Source organism: Odocoileus virginianus, unplaced genomic scaffold, assembly GCF_023699985.2.
Source record: "Odocoileus virginianus isolate 20LAN1187 ecotype Illinois unplaced genomic scaffold, Ovbor_1.2 Unplaced_Contig_20, whole genome shotgun sequence".
NCBI lineage: Eukaryota > Metazoa > Chordata > Mammalia > Artiodactyla > Cervidae > Odocoileus > Odocoileus virginianus.
In genome coordinates, this window is record NW_027224337.1 from 311,987 (window position 1) to 328,733 (window position 16,747).

The 16,747-nt window shown below is 38.2% G+C and overlaps 1 pseudogene; it reads left to right on the forward strand.

Annotated features, from left to right (window-relative positions):
• The first annotated feature begins 716 nt into the window (after positions 1-716).
• On the forward strand, positions 717-13,718 carry LOC110149235 (tripartite motif-containing protein 5-like; annotated as a pseudogene).
• Positions 13,719-16,747: the final 3,029 nt, after the last annotated feature.

The following is a 16,747-nucleotide window of genomic DNA, read 5'->3' on the forward strand; positions in this document are numbered from 1 at the left end:
GACATGCCTATAGTTTCATCTTTCTCAGCCTATTTAGGAAAAGTGTCAATTTGGTCATATCACGTCCATCTCCTGAAAGTTGGCATCAGTGAACAACTGCTTTGTGATCGCCCCTCTGACCGATCACTTGAGTGATTTCAGATTTGTTGAGCCATCTCCTCTAACATGACCTAATAGGATAGACCGACCAGATTCACTTACTTTAGCTTATGGACACGGGCCAGGGGAGATCACAGCAGTGTTGCTGCCTTAGGGAAATCCTCAGTGTGGTCTTTACTGGGGTAGAGGGGGTACTTTACTCTTTCCTCCAGACAGTTATCAGTAAAGAAACAAGACAAGTTGGGTGTCTGTGAAATTAACTTGCTCAATAAGTTCAGTTTTCCAAAGGATAGAATACTTTGAAGAGACAGGAGAACAGTTTCCAGGAGGAGAGCTGAGATAGAAAGAAACTATCACTGACCCACCAGGCTCAGGCACAAAGGCCTTGTCATTGCCCATAGAACCTATACGGAGAGCTTCTATTGGTCTGCAGTTTATCTTGTCCTTTCCTGCCCTTACTCCACACCCTTGAATTTAACTTCCATTTCCTCTCATCTTCTCCTTCAGATCATCATAGTGGAGGTCAGGCTGCTGGTGAGGTGAGTGAATCCTGAACACATCTGCCCAGATCCTGCCTTCACTCTTTTCCAAGGAATCACAACTTCTCCACTGGTGTCTGAAGATAACTGAGTATTTTGTAGTGGGCAGAGTCTGAGAGACACACTAGAAAAAATTAAATCTTCTTGGGTGAGTTTTATTTGTTGTGTGAAAGCTGTTCTAAAGGGGGAAAAAAGCCCAATTTGCAGACTTCCTTCTGAGAGTGCTGACTGAAGATACGTCTGGGGAGGGGAACTATTACAAGAAGCGGGGCTGGAATAAAGCAAATGACTTTATTGTTTCTTCCTTGGAAGGGATGTTTATTTTTCGAAGCTGAATCTACCCACAGCTCCTTCCCATTCTGTGAGTTTGAATTGCACCTTGCTGCGGACATTTCTCTGCATGACTGTGTAGGTAAATCCTCATTCCCTAGGCTTGTCTGGGCTCAGGTGTTGGATGCTATGACATCTGGCAGGCTCTGCAGCCTCTCATGAATTCTCTTGTCCAGACTCAGGGAACTGCTGCACTTCCTTACATCCCTAACCTATTCATCCTTCTCCTTGAGCTGGATAGGCCAGCTAGAACCAGCTCAGCTGAGCGATCAGAGGCAAGGGGAGCACATGGGAAGAATTTCTAGAAGTGGCATCTGGAAGCATTTAACTTCTAATAACAGTGATATCTAACTTTTATTTTTAAAATCTTACTTGATTGGTATTAATGATATAAAAGGATGTCAGAGAAGTATTATCATAACAACATTGTGAGACCCACATGGAAAGTAATTTAGAGGAGTCTCTGCATTTCCCCCCCTTTCCTCCTTCCTATAGAAGTTTCATTTGCACCCACCTTTCTCAGGCATATGGATGACACAAGTCAAATCTTTTTCCTCACTCCAATTTCCCTTCTTCTGACCAAGTCTTATTTCGTCAGGGTTGACTTTGGAGATAGTCACCTCTGCTACCTATTCTTGTCACCTTCTCAGGCATAGTCAGTGTTAGACCCTTGTCTTCTGAATTCATACAGTTCACCCCTGTCAGGCCAGTTGCTACAGTCTTTAGAATTGTTTTGTTACTTTAGTTTTTCAGGTTTTACTTTGCTAGTATGGTAAGGTATTTATATAAAATAATAGTAGATGACTTCCTGGGAAATATTACAAAACCCAATTTCACATTCCAATTCTATTTGGGAAAAGTGAAGTTTTCTAATATAACATTCACAACTTGTGGCTATATTATGTTTAGAGAAACAGTTTAACTGTAGTCACAAAAGAAGAAAGTCATCTCTATGATCTTACTATTTTCCCTTTTATGTAAATACTGTCTTTTTATGTCCTTTATGCTTATCTTTGACTGTTATATCTGAGGTGTTTTAAGTTTGTGTTTTCATGAGCTCCAAGTTAAAAGATCAAAGGTAAAGATCAAGCTTCTGACATCATGGGAGTCAAATGGGACTTGAAGTTTCATCAGGCAGATGCCTCTCATGCTCCCACATCTATCTTCCTGTTGCCGAGGGAAGCTTGTTTCACTGCTTAGCGAGTGATGGAGTGTCATCCTTCAGGTATGAGGACTAGTTCCTTCATGTCTCTTGTGAATCTAGCTGCTTTGATATTAGATCCTTGGAGCACTGCAAAGAAAATAAATTTTGCCATTTCATGTCTGAATGCATGCTTTGGGCCTCCCTTCTTTAAGGCTCTTGATGCATCTCAGCAGTAGCTGGTTCTTGAATAGGATGAGAAATAATTGGAGGCCCCTCACCATATATTTTTTTTCACTCACCATATTTTAAGCAAAGCTTTAGCCATAAAATGATATAATGTCTACCCCTGACCTTGATATTCATTAACGTGTCATCTTGTGCACCTACCAAAATGCACTTAATACATCCAGACTAGTTTTACTGTCAAAAATGTGGCCTTAAAGTGAAACGTTGCTGCTGAACCATGAAAGACACCAGGATTCTTGGCCTCCAGAGGACAGGAATTCAATCCAGGGCCAGTGACGAGCCTTGATCGCTCAAAGCTTCTGTTTAACAAATTTTTATTAAAGTATAAAAGAGATCGACAAAGCTTCTGACATAGACATCAGAAGGGGGCAGAAGTAGTGCCCCCCTTGCTAGTTATAGCAAGCTGTTTTATGTCTTTTAGACAGCTATTAATTAGATAAGAGAGATGTCTCAAGGCTGAGGGAGGTTCACCGGCCCCTCTCCCACAATATGCATTTTTGAGATAGAATGGCACAAGGTGTGTCATCCCCCAGCTGTAAAACAATTGATATGAATACTGGTTTATTGAGCTATTATCTGTCCAAGATTTGAGAGAGGAAAAAAAGTTAGTCTTAGGTGGAACCATTTTGAAGAAAGGCAAATTCCAAAGCAGATACATAGTTTCATTAACATAGCTTAAGAAACATATTTCCATAAGAAAAACACATTGGTTAACTCAAGGATTGAGAAAGTCAAATTCAGGTGGAACAAGGTGTCATCATGGCAACACAGAATTTTAAGAGAAACCTCCTTTTAATTTTTATAGAGAAGGAAAAATTCTGACACTTATAGTTTGTTTCCTCCTGCTGCTTAAGGGAGAGATGAAGAACGTCTGACACTTGCAGCCTATTTCCTCCGTTTGGAGACCCCTGGCCTTCCTGCCTGTTACCCTCTCAAAAGTCGCTGACTTTTCACTTTATTGTAACACAGTAGGCTTCCCAGAAAAACAAAACACACACACATACACACATAACACAGAACAAACAACAACGACAATAACAAAACTTAGAAGAGTAAGCCAGTATTACCTTTCCAGGAAGAAAGATTCCAGGACGGATGCTACCCCTGTTCCCACATATCTAGTCCAACTCCCAATCTTGTTCTTTTACCTCTTCTTATCTCTCACTCTCACCTGCTGCCCAGCATTTCCTTCATCACCCTGCCCCTCAAGCTATCATCATCTCTCCACTGAGCAGCTGTGCCTGCATCCTACCTGATCTTCCCAATTCCACACTGGGTCCATCCAACATCTCACAGCCCAAAGGCACAGCTGGTCATGCCCCTACTCCTCTCTGGTGGGAAAACATAACTTTTCCTGATTCTTGGAGATGGGTCCCTGAATGTTACATAATTTGGGAAGTGTCATGTTTAATGTCACTGCAGCCTCTTGTGATGCAGAAAGCCTAGCAATCTTCTGTACAACAGCCACACTGGCCTTTTCAAACTCATACAAGATAATATGTCTTCCACACACAGCTCATTTCCTCTACCTGGTAGGTTTTTTTCCCTTCTCATTCCCTGTTTCCTTTATTTTCTTCAGTTTGCACTTTCACTGTTGTGTTTTCAAGCTGAAATTCTTGGATAACCCTTATTTTCTCCAACTATTTGATTTCTAAACAACATCTGCATCTTTTGGTAAAGTTTTCCACATTTGTTCTTTTGTGTGTATACAAGTATATATATATGCATCTAAGGCTGAATTTTTATTTACTATTACTTTCCAGATGAATATCAAGTTAATAGTGGTTTAAACCTTATGTTTAGACTCATATTTCTTTTTATGGCTATGTCTAGTTACTAGCGTATGTTACTTATTAGTGATTATTAGTTGAATGATCTTGCCCAATATATTGAGTTTATTTTTCAAGACGGACATTTATTTCACCTGTTTATGTGTTTTCAGATACCTGACTTGTGTGATCAGTTGAATATATTGATACTACATCCCTCCCTATAATCCTCTTATACACACACATCTTTGGGCTCCTATCAATATCCTTGACCTATTTCCAGGCCGAGGTGAAATCACTATTTACCCACTAAGACTTCCCAGTGCCTCCCAAGTGATCTGTATCTCTTCACTTCTTCACTTCCCCACCCCTACTGCATTGGGTAATAATTGAGTCCATGAATTTGCCTTTGTTTGTCTTTGACTAGCTCAGTGGGTAGGAGACAGGCCCCTGAAGGAGGACCCCTAATAAATTAGGTTTAGTTCCACTCTGTGTATTGAAGATACATGATCTTTGTAAGTCACCATCTCTCTTTACATATCTGATAATGGGTTTGCTCTTACCATGTACAGACACACATAGTCAAATATTATATGTGTGTGCTCAGTTGTGATCAACTCTTTGCGACCTCATGGACTGAAGCCCGCCAGACTCCTCTGTCCATGGGATTTTCCCAGCAAGATTACTGGAGTGGGTTGCCATTTCCTCCTCCAGAGGATCTTCCTGACCCAGGGATTGAAACTGAGTCTCCTGAATCTCCTGTATTGGCAGGCAGATTCTTTACCACTAAGACACCTGGGAATCCTTGTCGTTTTTATTAAAATTATGTCATGACAATAAGGGAAATCATTGTAAAAGTCTAACAAATGATGACAATGATTACACTGTGATAAGTCTTCAGAGCAGGTCTATGTGATAGGAGAACACTTAAGGAGAATTTACTGAAGTACAAGAGACAGTCATACTGATATTTTGATACTGAGGATATTTGGGGCATGGAAAGATGGTGGGTCACATAGGGATCTTAGTGGAAAAGGTGTCAGGTCATCCTTTTGTTTAGTAACATTAAATAATAAAAATAATTCCACAGATAAGGATGCAATTTGTCATGTGACATGAATCAAGAGTAAAGTATTTAAAATTATTATGAAATGTCTTTACAGAATTGTATTGGTTTCTGCCAAATATCAACATAAATAAGCTATAGATATATATATGTCCCCTCCCTCTTGAAACTCCCTCCTACCTCCTTCCCCATCCCACAGCTCTAGGTTGGTGTATAGTCCTGGTTTGAGTTCCCTGAGTCATAGAGCAAATTCCCATTCAATTAAAAAAATAAATAAAAAATTTTAAAGTATTAAGAAATATCCTTTTTGCCAGGTCACCAAGCTCCTTATTTTGTATCTTCATGTTTCATTTTTGTCCATCAATAATCTGGTATTGGACTGTACTTAATTTATTCACAACTAGTATCTTGCATTTCTATCTTTCTAACTCTGCCCCCTTTTAAACCTTCCAACACACAGGGATCTCTGAGAAAGAGCACCCTCAGAAGTCAGAACAAGTCGGAGCAGCTGAGCAACTCTCATGGCTTCAGGAATCGTGATGAACCTACAGGAGGAGGTGACCTGCCCCATTTGCCTGGAGCTTCTGACAGAACCCCTGAGCCTTGACTGTGGCCACAGCTTCTGCCAAGCCTGCATTACTGCAAACAACATGGTGCCCATGAGTGGCCAAAACGAGGAGAGAAGGTGCCCTGTGTGCAGAATTAGTTATGAGCCTGGGAACCTGCGGCCTAATAGGCATGTAGCCAACATAGTACAGAGGCTCAGAGAGGTCAAGTTGAGCCCAGAGGTGGAGCAAGAGAAAAATTTCTGTCTGCGCCATGGAGAGAAACTCATGCTCTTCTGCGAGGAGGACAGGGAAGTCATTTGCTGGCTTTGTGAGCGGTCCCAGGAGCACCATGGTCACCACACATTCCTCATGGAAGAGGTTGCTCAGGACTATCAGGTAAGAGAAAAGAATGGAGGAAAGACAGGTGGTAGAGTGTTACTTGAGGGGAAATCTCCACTTTGCATTGGACTTTGTTTACCTGGTCACCATGGACTTGAGGCTTGTGATCTCTTTTCATCCTATGCCCACCTTCTGATGTCTGAGGGATGTTTCTGTGAATTCCCCCAATTACAAAGTAATGATCCTACACACAGACTTTTAGTCAGAAGTAGGTGGAGATCTGACGCCCAAAGAAGCTCTCATGATGACTTTGAACAGGAGGGTAACGAGGACACTGGGTGGATTGAGGTGTAAGTTGTTTCCCTGCTGCAGGATCAGGTTTCTTCTAGAACAAAGAGAACCAGTCTTCTTTGGAGAGAGAATGCTGACTCCTATCTCTTGAGTCTTAAGAATACATTCCCCACCTCAGATTTTCTCCCAGGTCATAGATCCTAATAGCTGTTCTCTACAGTTTTGTAAAGTGAATTCTCTTTGGAAATCAGCCTCATTTCTCTCTCATTTACCCTCTACAGTGATGCTGAAAATCCATAGCTTGACTTTGGTGTGGTTCTTTTCTCACAGAAGAAACTCCAGGAAGCTCTAGAGAAGCTAAGGGAGAAGCAGCTGGAAGCTGAGGAGTTGGAAGTTAAAGTCAGAGCACAGATTGCTGCCTGGAAGGTAGGAGAAGGCACTTCCTGAGGGAGTTAGACAGATATCTTGGACAGGACCTTGGGTGGTCACAAGTAGCAGCCTTCCTCTTTGTTCCCTGATAGTTGTCATTTGATTAGTCCTTTCCTTCATCCTATCCCTGATAGGGGTGGTGCTAAAAAGGGAACATATCACAAATGAACATAGATACTGGAAGGGAGGTATTTATAGAGAGGACATCTGTCATGAGGATAACAAGGGAATTTCATATTCCATTCCTGTCATGTTTTTTGTCCTTGACTCTTCTGAATGAGACATTTGACAATGGATCATGGCTCTGTCCTGGCTTCCCTGGTAGCTCAGCTGTTAAAGAATCTGCCTGCAATGCAGGAGACCCCGGTTTGATTCCTGGGTTGGGAAGATCCCCTGGAGAAGGGATAGGCTACCCACTCCAGTATTCTGGCCTGGAGAATTCCATGGACTGTATAGTCCATGGGGTCGCAAAGAGTTGGACACAACTGAATGACTTTCACTTTCATAGTTTTGAAAGACATAACTGAGCAACTTACACCTGTCCTCAGTGTTCAACCTTAGCAGGAGGTGGTGGGAGGGAGTCAAGAAGAATACAGGAAGGCACGAGCATCCTAGACATCTGTGTGAAGACTGAGTCACAGCTAGGTGTCCCATTTGACTATGAGTTGTCTTCAACAATGCAGACTTGGGACTATTATTTTGAAATGTGATGTAGAGAAAAAAATATCACGTGAGCTTCCCTAATCACTGATTCCCTCCTTTCTCTCTCTCTTTCTCGTACTCCTGAAGGATCAAATACAACATGAGAGACAAAATGTCAAGGCAGTGTTTCAAAAACTGAGAAAGAACCTTAAATATGAGGAGGTGAAGGAAATGCAAAAACTGAAGAGTAAGGAGGAAGTTGGTCTACGTAACCTGGCAGACTCTGAGCGTGTGCTGATCCAGCAGAGCCAGTTGGTGAGAAATCTCATCTCAGATGTGGACCGTCGTTTGAAAGGATCAACAACGGAGATGCTGCAGGTAACATTGGGCAAGAAACCCCAGTATCTGTGATATGAACACTTGAGCTTTACTGTTCGTATGATATATAGCTTTCTATGTTTTTAACTTCACCCTTCTTATATCATTGAATGTAAAATATATGTCCTGTAGATAGCAATAGTGGCTTTTTATCAGGTCAAAAAATCTTCCTCTTAATGGGGTATTAATACAATAACATTTAATAATGCAATCATTGATCTGGTTATATTTAAATTTATCATTTTTCTATTTGCATTCCATATGGCTAGTTTTCATTCTTTCACTTCAACTAAGTTCTTTTGTGTTAAACACATATCTCGGGTATAAAATATTGTTTTGTTATTTTATAACTATGTATATTTTTCATTTTTTCCTAATAGCTGCTCTAATGATTAGAATGTTTCCTATCCCATCGTGATCTACTCCTGACTAACACCAACTTCATTTCAGTAAAAATAGAAACTTCCTGTACCACTGCTTCATTTCCTTCCAGCAACAACACATTGATGCTTTTAATATTGAACCCAATCCTACAGGCAAGCATCTGAACTTTTTAGAATAATGGGAAGAAAAATTCTCTTTTCTTCTGGAGTTTACGTCAGGAGATTTTTGTTTTCTTCATTAACTGAGAATAAAGTCAATATGAATGATAGTTGCTCAGTCGTGTCTGACTCTTTGCAACCCCATGGACTATAGTCCACCAGGCTCCTCTGTCCATGGAATTCTCTAGGCAAGAATACTGGAGTAGGTTGTCATTTCCTTCTCCAAAAGTCAATATAGGTGGGGTAAATAGAATTGGAGAAAGACACAGACCAGATTCTGATGACAAGGTTGGAGCTTCAAAATTAAGCATTGATTCAAGTTGTAATTGTATTCACAAAATTTTCTACTTAATGCAGTTTTATTTGATTTTTGTCATATGCAAGAAAAGAGCTGAGAGACTGTTTTTTGTTTTTTGTGTGTGGACCCAGCTGTTGTACTAGTTTTGGTAACATGGAAATAAGTCTAATATTAAAGACACCAAATATACTGATAAATATCTGCTAAAAAAAAAAAAAACAACATCTCTGATGATTAAGAAGATTAGATGGCTACAAACTGTTAAGGATTTGAACAAAATTGACTCAGCACAAACTAAAGTGCAGATAAATGCTCTAGTTTTTGGACAGTGATTGAGTGCTTATTGGTAACATTATGAAAATGGGATACAAGAGAGGAGACAGTTTAGTTGATGAATAGTAAGTTACATATTAGACATCCTAAATTACTGATTCTTGTGAGTTATTTTTTACCGAATAGATTAATAAACATTTAAGAGACAAAATTGAGTAAAAGTAAAGATTTGGAAATCAACTGCACGTGTGTATGTTGAACTTAAGGGAGTGAAAGAGATCACTGATAGTGTATAAAATGAGGCTAGAGAGACATGAAAAACACATACATTAATGCATTTGTTTACTTCCAGCCTCATAAAAGCCATGTAAATAGCTTGAAGAATATTAGGATTTTGTATTCATCTTTGATTCTTCAAAGCCTGACTTAAAGCTTGGCAAATAATAGTAGAATACTTGATATTTTTGTTGAATAAATTAAAGAACTATTAAATATTCAAATAGACTCATGGGGCATTTTATGCCTTTGCAGGAAAGTGAATATGTTGGTTTTTTATGTTCTTTCATCAGCACATACTAAAAGCCTCCTGCTTTTACAAGTGTCAAAGCTATTTTACCTTTGTTGAAAATATGACAGTGTCACAAGAGTCTTCTAGAATGATTGGCCTCGCTCTTGTCTTTGCTTTTGCTCTCACTTTGAGACCATCCTATTCACACAATCAGGGGTGGTGGGGATGTAATGAAGATTTCTAAGTGGGAGGACCTATTACTTCTTGACTCATGTTTTTTTCCTCACTAGGATGTGAATGACATCATGAAAAGGTACGTGTGGGAGACCAGAGATTGTCCATTTATGGAATAAAAATAATTAAAATCACTGACTAGATTTATCTGGTGGCCAATTAGAGGAAAATAATGGTCAAGGCAGAAAAAATGGTATATAGATTTGCCTTCAATTTCTGTTCACAAATCAAGGCTAAATTTTTCCTAATGATTAAGAATGGACCAACTTCTATGGTAGATAATGAAGTCATTGAAAGTCACAGAGTTTAGTTAGTAGCCATAATAGGAATAAGACGTAGCAATAACAGACTCCTGTGACCTCAAATATTTAATTCACACTTGGTATCCTTATGCAAGTCAGCTTTCGTATTTAGTAGGTGCTTGAATTACCTTGGAAAAGTCATGTCTTCTTTATCTGCCAAGCACCCAAACTGGAGACAACTCCTTTATATTTGAATTTTGCCTTGGGTATAGAAGAGACTTGGCCCTTCTATATCCTTCTGATTAGATTTCCAAAAACAGACTTGAATATCAAAGAATATTATGGCTGTGCTACAAACAATTGATCCATCTTGCTCATATACTCTATAAGGCAGAATGGAAAGGTAGCATCCTTGTGTTTAAATTTGCATGTGTACATGGTAGCATCAAGATTTTTACAAACACATGAAATTTAAACCACTGTTGCTTTAGTATTCCTAATGTCCTATTTTTCAAGGGCTTGTCATTATTCCCAGAGAACCTGAGATCTCAGGGTATTCTGAGAGCCTCTGTACTGGGGAGCAGACTTTGAAGATCTGGGGACTCTCTAGACAGTGTTCTCATATCTGATATGTCTCAAATGCCTGGGAGCCAGGTCCTGCTACCTAACTTTCTGACACCTCCCTGGAACACGTATCTATGCAGGGATTTTTCCACAAATTAATATTTTGTGGTACCAAAATATTATTTCAAATAATTTCATATGCTTTCTAGAAGCTAGAGAGGGAGAGGCTAATGATTTCACTAAAGAAGGAAGAAACTGTCCTTCTGACAGGTCAATACAGTCCCAGGTCACACAGGGTAACTAGGAAGGTGGACATTAGCACATTCCTTCTGGCACCAAAGTCAGGTATCCATTCTCTCCTTTCCCAAGACAGTTCAAGTGCATCAGTGGAGTGAAAGTCAGTGGTTTGAGAGGAGCAAGAAGTCAGTCATGTGGGGGTCAATCTTTTTCTTCCCTAGGAGTGAAACCTTAACCCTGAAGAAGCTCAGAACTCTCCCCAAGGGACAAAGGAGAATGTGTTCAGCTCTTGATCTGACAGACATACAGCGAGTGTATAATGGTGAGGAATGCTACCTAAGTGGGTGTCTGTGGAATTCTTGTGATGGAGGGAAAATGGGGAGGAGGCTCCAATTTCTAGATGTAGATAAAGACAGCAAAACCCAGATACTTTGTGCTGACGATGTGGTCATATTTATGGGAAGTGACCAAGTGTTCGTTCATCTTCTCTTTCATCAGTTCAGTACCTTACCACAGCCCTTCCCCTAATCTGGAAAAAATAGATTTCGGAGCTGACTCACTGGCTTATATGTAACATTATGGTTTATTAATCATAGTAATAATATTGGTTAATTAACCAATAATAATAGTGCTATTATTATTATTTCAGGGCTGACAGATGTGCAACGCTACTGGGGTAAGAAAATATCACAATGTTATCAAGCCATCCTATTTTCATCATCTTTTAGACTTTTTCATTTTCTATTAGGTATCATATTTTAAGATGTTTGTTTCCACTCCCAACACACATACAGACACACACACACACACACACACACACACACACACACAATCTTTACATTCAAGTTAATTTAAAGATCCCTTTTACAGTGTCACAAATAAGCCTACATAATAGCCCTAATCCAACTCCATAATTTTTCCACAGTTCATGTGTTCCTGAATCTTCTCATTAGGACCTTGTCATTTCTGAGAACCAGAAGCAATTAAGATATGTGTGCTATTTGGAACCAAACCATATATATAAGAATGATGATTTTGAAGATTATGGTGTCCTGGGCTCCCTGGTTATCACATCACAGAAATACCACTGGGAAGAAGATGTATCAGAAAAACCTGCATGATCCTGGGAGTATATGGTGGAAAATGGCATGGATATAAGTTTCTATTTGAAAACAACAGAAATTGTCAACATGTTTACTGGAGAAATCAACCTAAATATAGCTACTGGATTACAGGATTAAAAAATATGTTCAGTTTGAATATGATGCTTTTGATGAGTCTTCTTCCTCAGGCCACTTGATCTTAACCCTCTCCCTGAGTGTTCCTCCCCATTGTATTGGGGTTTTACTAGACTATAATACTGATCTTGTCTTATTTGTCAATGTCACAGACCAAGGAATTCTCATCTATAAACTCTCTTCAAGTTCCTTTACTCAGAAAATGTTTTCATATTTCAATCCTGGGAAATGTAATGCTCCCATAACTCTGTGATGGCTAAACTCTTGAACTTTCTTAGATTCTCACTCACTTCTTTGTAGTGTCTCTTGATATATGTCCATCTAAGACACCTTTGCTTATCTATTATTGCCCCACCCCTCCGTCTTGTTCAATTTAACTGTCCTTAATTCATCAAAGGCTTCCTTGGTGACTCATTGGTAAAGAATCTGCCTACCAATGCAGGAGACATTCAATGCGGTTGGGTTCAGTCCCTGGGTGGAGAAGATCCTCTGAAGAAGGAAATGGCTACCCACTCCAGTATTCTTGTCTGGGAAATCCCATGGACAGAGACTGGTGGGCTAGAGTTCATGGCGTCACAAAGAGTCAGACATGAGTTAGCGACTAAATAACAACATTTCATCAATAGGGTGTAAGATTTGTTTGTGTCATATTTTCCCAATATCATTTTTGCATTTGGAGAAAATTTTAATTCATCATCCCCTATATCCTAAGGAAAAATGACTGATGCCTCATAAAGAAAGAACAGTATTGAAGGGATGTCTCTGCCAAATTTTTAACAATCTCATTTCCTCTGCCACTGACTGCTAAGAAGAAGGAAAGCTTTTCAACAACTTTTGCATACTGTCAGACAGTTTAGGAGTCATTCTCTAAAGAATGAGTGCTGAGCAGTGTCTCTGTTTATCCATGATGTCCCTTATTCATCAAGGAATTAAGGAGAAAATATCATAAATGTTTTGTACTAAGAAAGGAAGTTTTGTGTCCAGAGTATTTGAGTTCAAGACCTGTCTCTCTACACACTAGCAGTATAATCTTGAATAACATCCCTAAACACTGTGCTTATTTTCTTAAAGTAATCTTGATATAAAAATTGCACCATATATGAGATCATTGTGAGAAGATAAATGTTACTAAATGTAAAGCATCTAAGGGTCTCAGCTTAAATATTTGATCTATTAATTAACAAAAAATAAAACCTTTGTCACTGTCTTATTAGACAGGTTTGTGCTTTCAGGGGCATAATGTTTTGTTTTATTTTTTATTGACCTCTCTTTTTCCAGATCCTAGACACCTTTGTGCCTCTGTCCAGACTACTCCAACGAGCTCTCCCTGTCACAGAAAACTGTGTGTGTGTGTGTGTGTGTGTGTGTGTGTGTGTATAATTATTGTTAGAATTTTATTATGGTTTTTGTGTTTCTACACACTGGCTCTTAGCAAGTAAACTAGATTCTATGATACTCAAGATCTCATTTGTAAGAAAAGAAAATTATACAAAATTTACCTGATTAGTATTGTGAAAGTTAAACAGCACAATGTTTGAAACAATACCTGTAATTTCTAGCACATAAGGGAGTAGTCCCATAGGGTGTCTGTTTTTTCTTTGGTTCCCTTTCACTGTGACTGAAATCACTTTAAGAATATATGCTAGTTTATTTTCAAAATTATTTCCATTTCTATGTTTTAAGAAACAGAATGCGTTAATTAAGAGATTATACTTTTCTTCCAATCTTACCTAATTTTTAAATAAATCTTTCTGTGTATAAACAGCTTTTTTTCTTTCTTTTTTGGCAACACCAAGAGACACATGGCATCTTATTCTCCTAAGCAGAAATCAAACTGGCACTCCCCTTAGAGTAGAAATGCCAAGTCTTAATCACTGGACTGCCAGGGAAATCCCATCTTTTCTTATTTAAAAAAACTTTTCTGCAGTAAATCTGTCTTATTGAAATTGAATTTTGATTTGTTACTTTGCCCAATTTTTAAAATTTATCATTCTCTATATGTTATGACTCAGAAGTGTAATTATGGGATTTGTTACCAATTTTGTAGCTAAGTGTTTGTCTGCTCTGATCAGACTTACTATTGCAATAAGGTGAAAGCTGTCAGAAAGAAAAGTCTGTTGTCTTCTTTCATTGAGATAGGAGGGATTATTCCTGCAATGGATATTCATTTTGGGTGGACATACACATACACATTCATTGGTGGGATCCCCATGTCTTTTGGAATTTTTATGCCTAACTCTTTCAACAGAGTCAGAGTTTTAAAATAAAATGTGGATTTTTGGTGAAGCAGTATCTGCTTTATCCCTGCTTATTCCCAAGAATTCTCTACTTCTTTACCTTTAGAAGGCCTTTGATGAATCAAGGATTTCCAAGGAGGATTTTTCCAGTTTCTGCGTGTATGTGCACACATACCTCCATGTCTTGGGACTTATTTATGGAAACTGAAGGAAATTGATCTCCTAAATTTTTCCTTTGACCTCAGTCTTCATGTCACCCCATTGCTACGATGACTGAGGCTCTGACTCACTACTAAACATCATAGTCTTGGTTTATTGACACATGACTCTCTAGGGAAAATGATATCCTTCAGTTCAGGATGAAGTATCTTATTACAGAGAATATGAAAATTTAAATTTTTATATAAAATAGAATAGAAAATATCTGCACACTGAAGGACATTCACTTTCTAAGGGAGGTTCCTGGCCCCAGAAGTAAAGGTCTCTGTTGAAAATAACATGAAATCGACATTGTTCTAAATTATAGGGTCTCTTCTCAGTAAAGGAACAAGGAGGGTTTTTGGAATTTCTTCAATCAGTGGTGCTGGGAAAATTGGACAGCTACACACCATATACATAAGTAAACTCAGAATAGATTAAAGACCTAAATGTATGTCCTAAAACAGTATAACTCCTAGAAGAAAACCTAGTAGAACACTCTTTGACATAAAGCACAGCAATATATTTTTGAATCTGTCTCCTAAGGCAAAAAAAACTAAAGCAAAACCAAACAAAAGAGGCCTAATTAGACTTAAAAGCTTTTGCACAGCAAAGGAAGCTATCCACAAAGCAAAAAGACAACAGACTGAAAGGGAGAAAACATTTGCAAATGATAGGACCAATGAAGGATTAATATCCACAATTTAGAAATAGTTCATACAACTCAATATGAAACAAACAAACAAAAAACCTAATTTAAAAATGGGAAGAAGCCCTGAAAAGATATCTTCTGCTAGAGAATACACAGCTGTTCGACAGGCACATGAAAAAATGTTCAGCATTGCTAATCATCAGAGAAAAGCAAATCACACCTGCCATGAGATAACATCTCACACCTTTCAAAATTGCTATCATCAAAAAGACCACAAATAACAAATATTGGTAAGTTTACGGAGAAAAGGGAGTTCTAGTATAGTGTGGGTGAGAGTTTAGATGGGTGTAGTCACTATGGAGACAGTATGGAAATTTCTCAAAAAACTGAAAGTACAAATAGCATATGATTTAGCAATTTCACTGTTAGGTATATATCTGAAGAAAGCAAAACAAAACAAAAATTTGAAAAGATACCTGCACCCCAACATTCATGGCAGCATTATCTACAATAAAGAAATACGGAAGCAATCTATGTCCATATAGTTGAACGGGTAAAAATGTATACAAAATGGAATATTAACCAAAAAACAAAAAGAAAGAAATTCTGTCATTTGCAACAAATATATGGATCTTAGGTACATTATGCTTAATGAAATAAGTCAGACAGAGGAAATCAAATACTCTAGATTGATACTTACATGTGGGATCTAAAAAAATAAAAACAAAGTTATGAAACAAAACAGAAACAGATTCACAGATACAGGAAACTAAGTAGTGCTTGCAACTGGGGAAAAGTAAGTGAGGAGAAACAAGATAAGTATGAGTTTAAGAGAAACAAACTACTATGCATAAAATAAATACCCTATAAGAATATATTATATAATATTACTTAGAAATAACTTTAAAAGGAGTATTTCTACAAATATATTGAATCACTAGGTTTTACACCTGAAACTAATATCATATTACATATCAATTATACCTCAATAAAAAATACTTTAGAGTATTATAAAATAATTATCATTGTGAAAGATCTTTTCTTATCAATTTCATAGTTGCCAGGCCCTACTTTATAATCACAATAGCCTCTTTAACTGAATATACTAATTAAAAGTTGATTTAACATCCTATCCTAATTTTGCAGTAGTCTTATTTCATAAAAAAAAATCTTTTCTCTGTCTGCCCAATTTCAAAAAATTATTATTTAAGGTACTGCAGGAAAAGTCAGGAGTATTTTGTGGAATTTCTCAACAATGTTGAAGGCAAGCTTTGTTTCTCCTGGCTCACTTCCCCCTTTCCAGAGGGCTGATAAACATGGCCATCCTGGGGATGAAGAAGAGACCGCTCTCCTTCCCTGGTGCAAAGGGAGGGGGAAAGTCTCTGGTACTGGTTATTCATGCAAGGCTTGATTGGATCCCTATGTCCCGTCCTCTAGAATTATGAACAAATCATACCTCTTGAGTAAATAACGAGTTGATTGGTTTTTAGGGTCAGTATATATTTTGGGTCATAAACAGCCAGATTTTTTTCAGAGTGATTGTCTCAGTTTTTATTCTCATGCTTCAGAAAGGAGGAGATAACTTGGGGTATGGTGGTTAATGCAGAGCTATAAACGTAACTTCGAATATAGACTATTTTTGACCTGAAAATCTTGTTGACTTTTGGAAGGGACTGGAAGGCTCAGCATGTGTGAGTGTGTTAA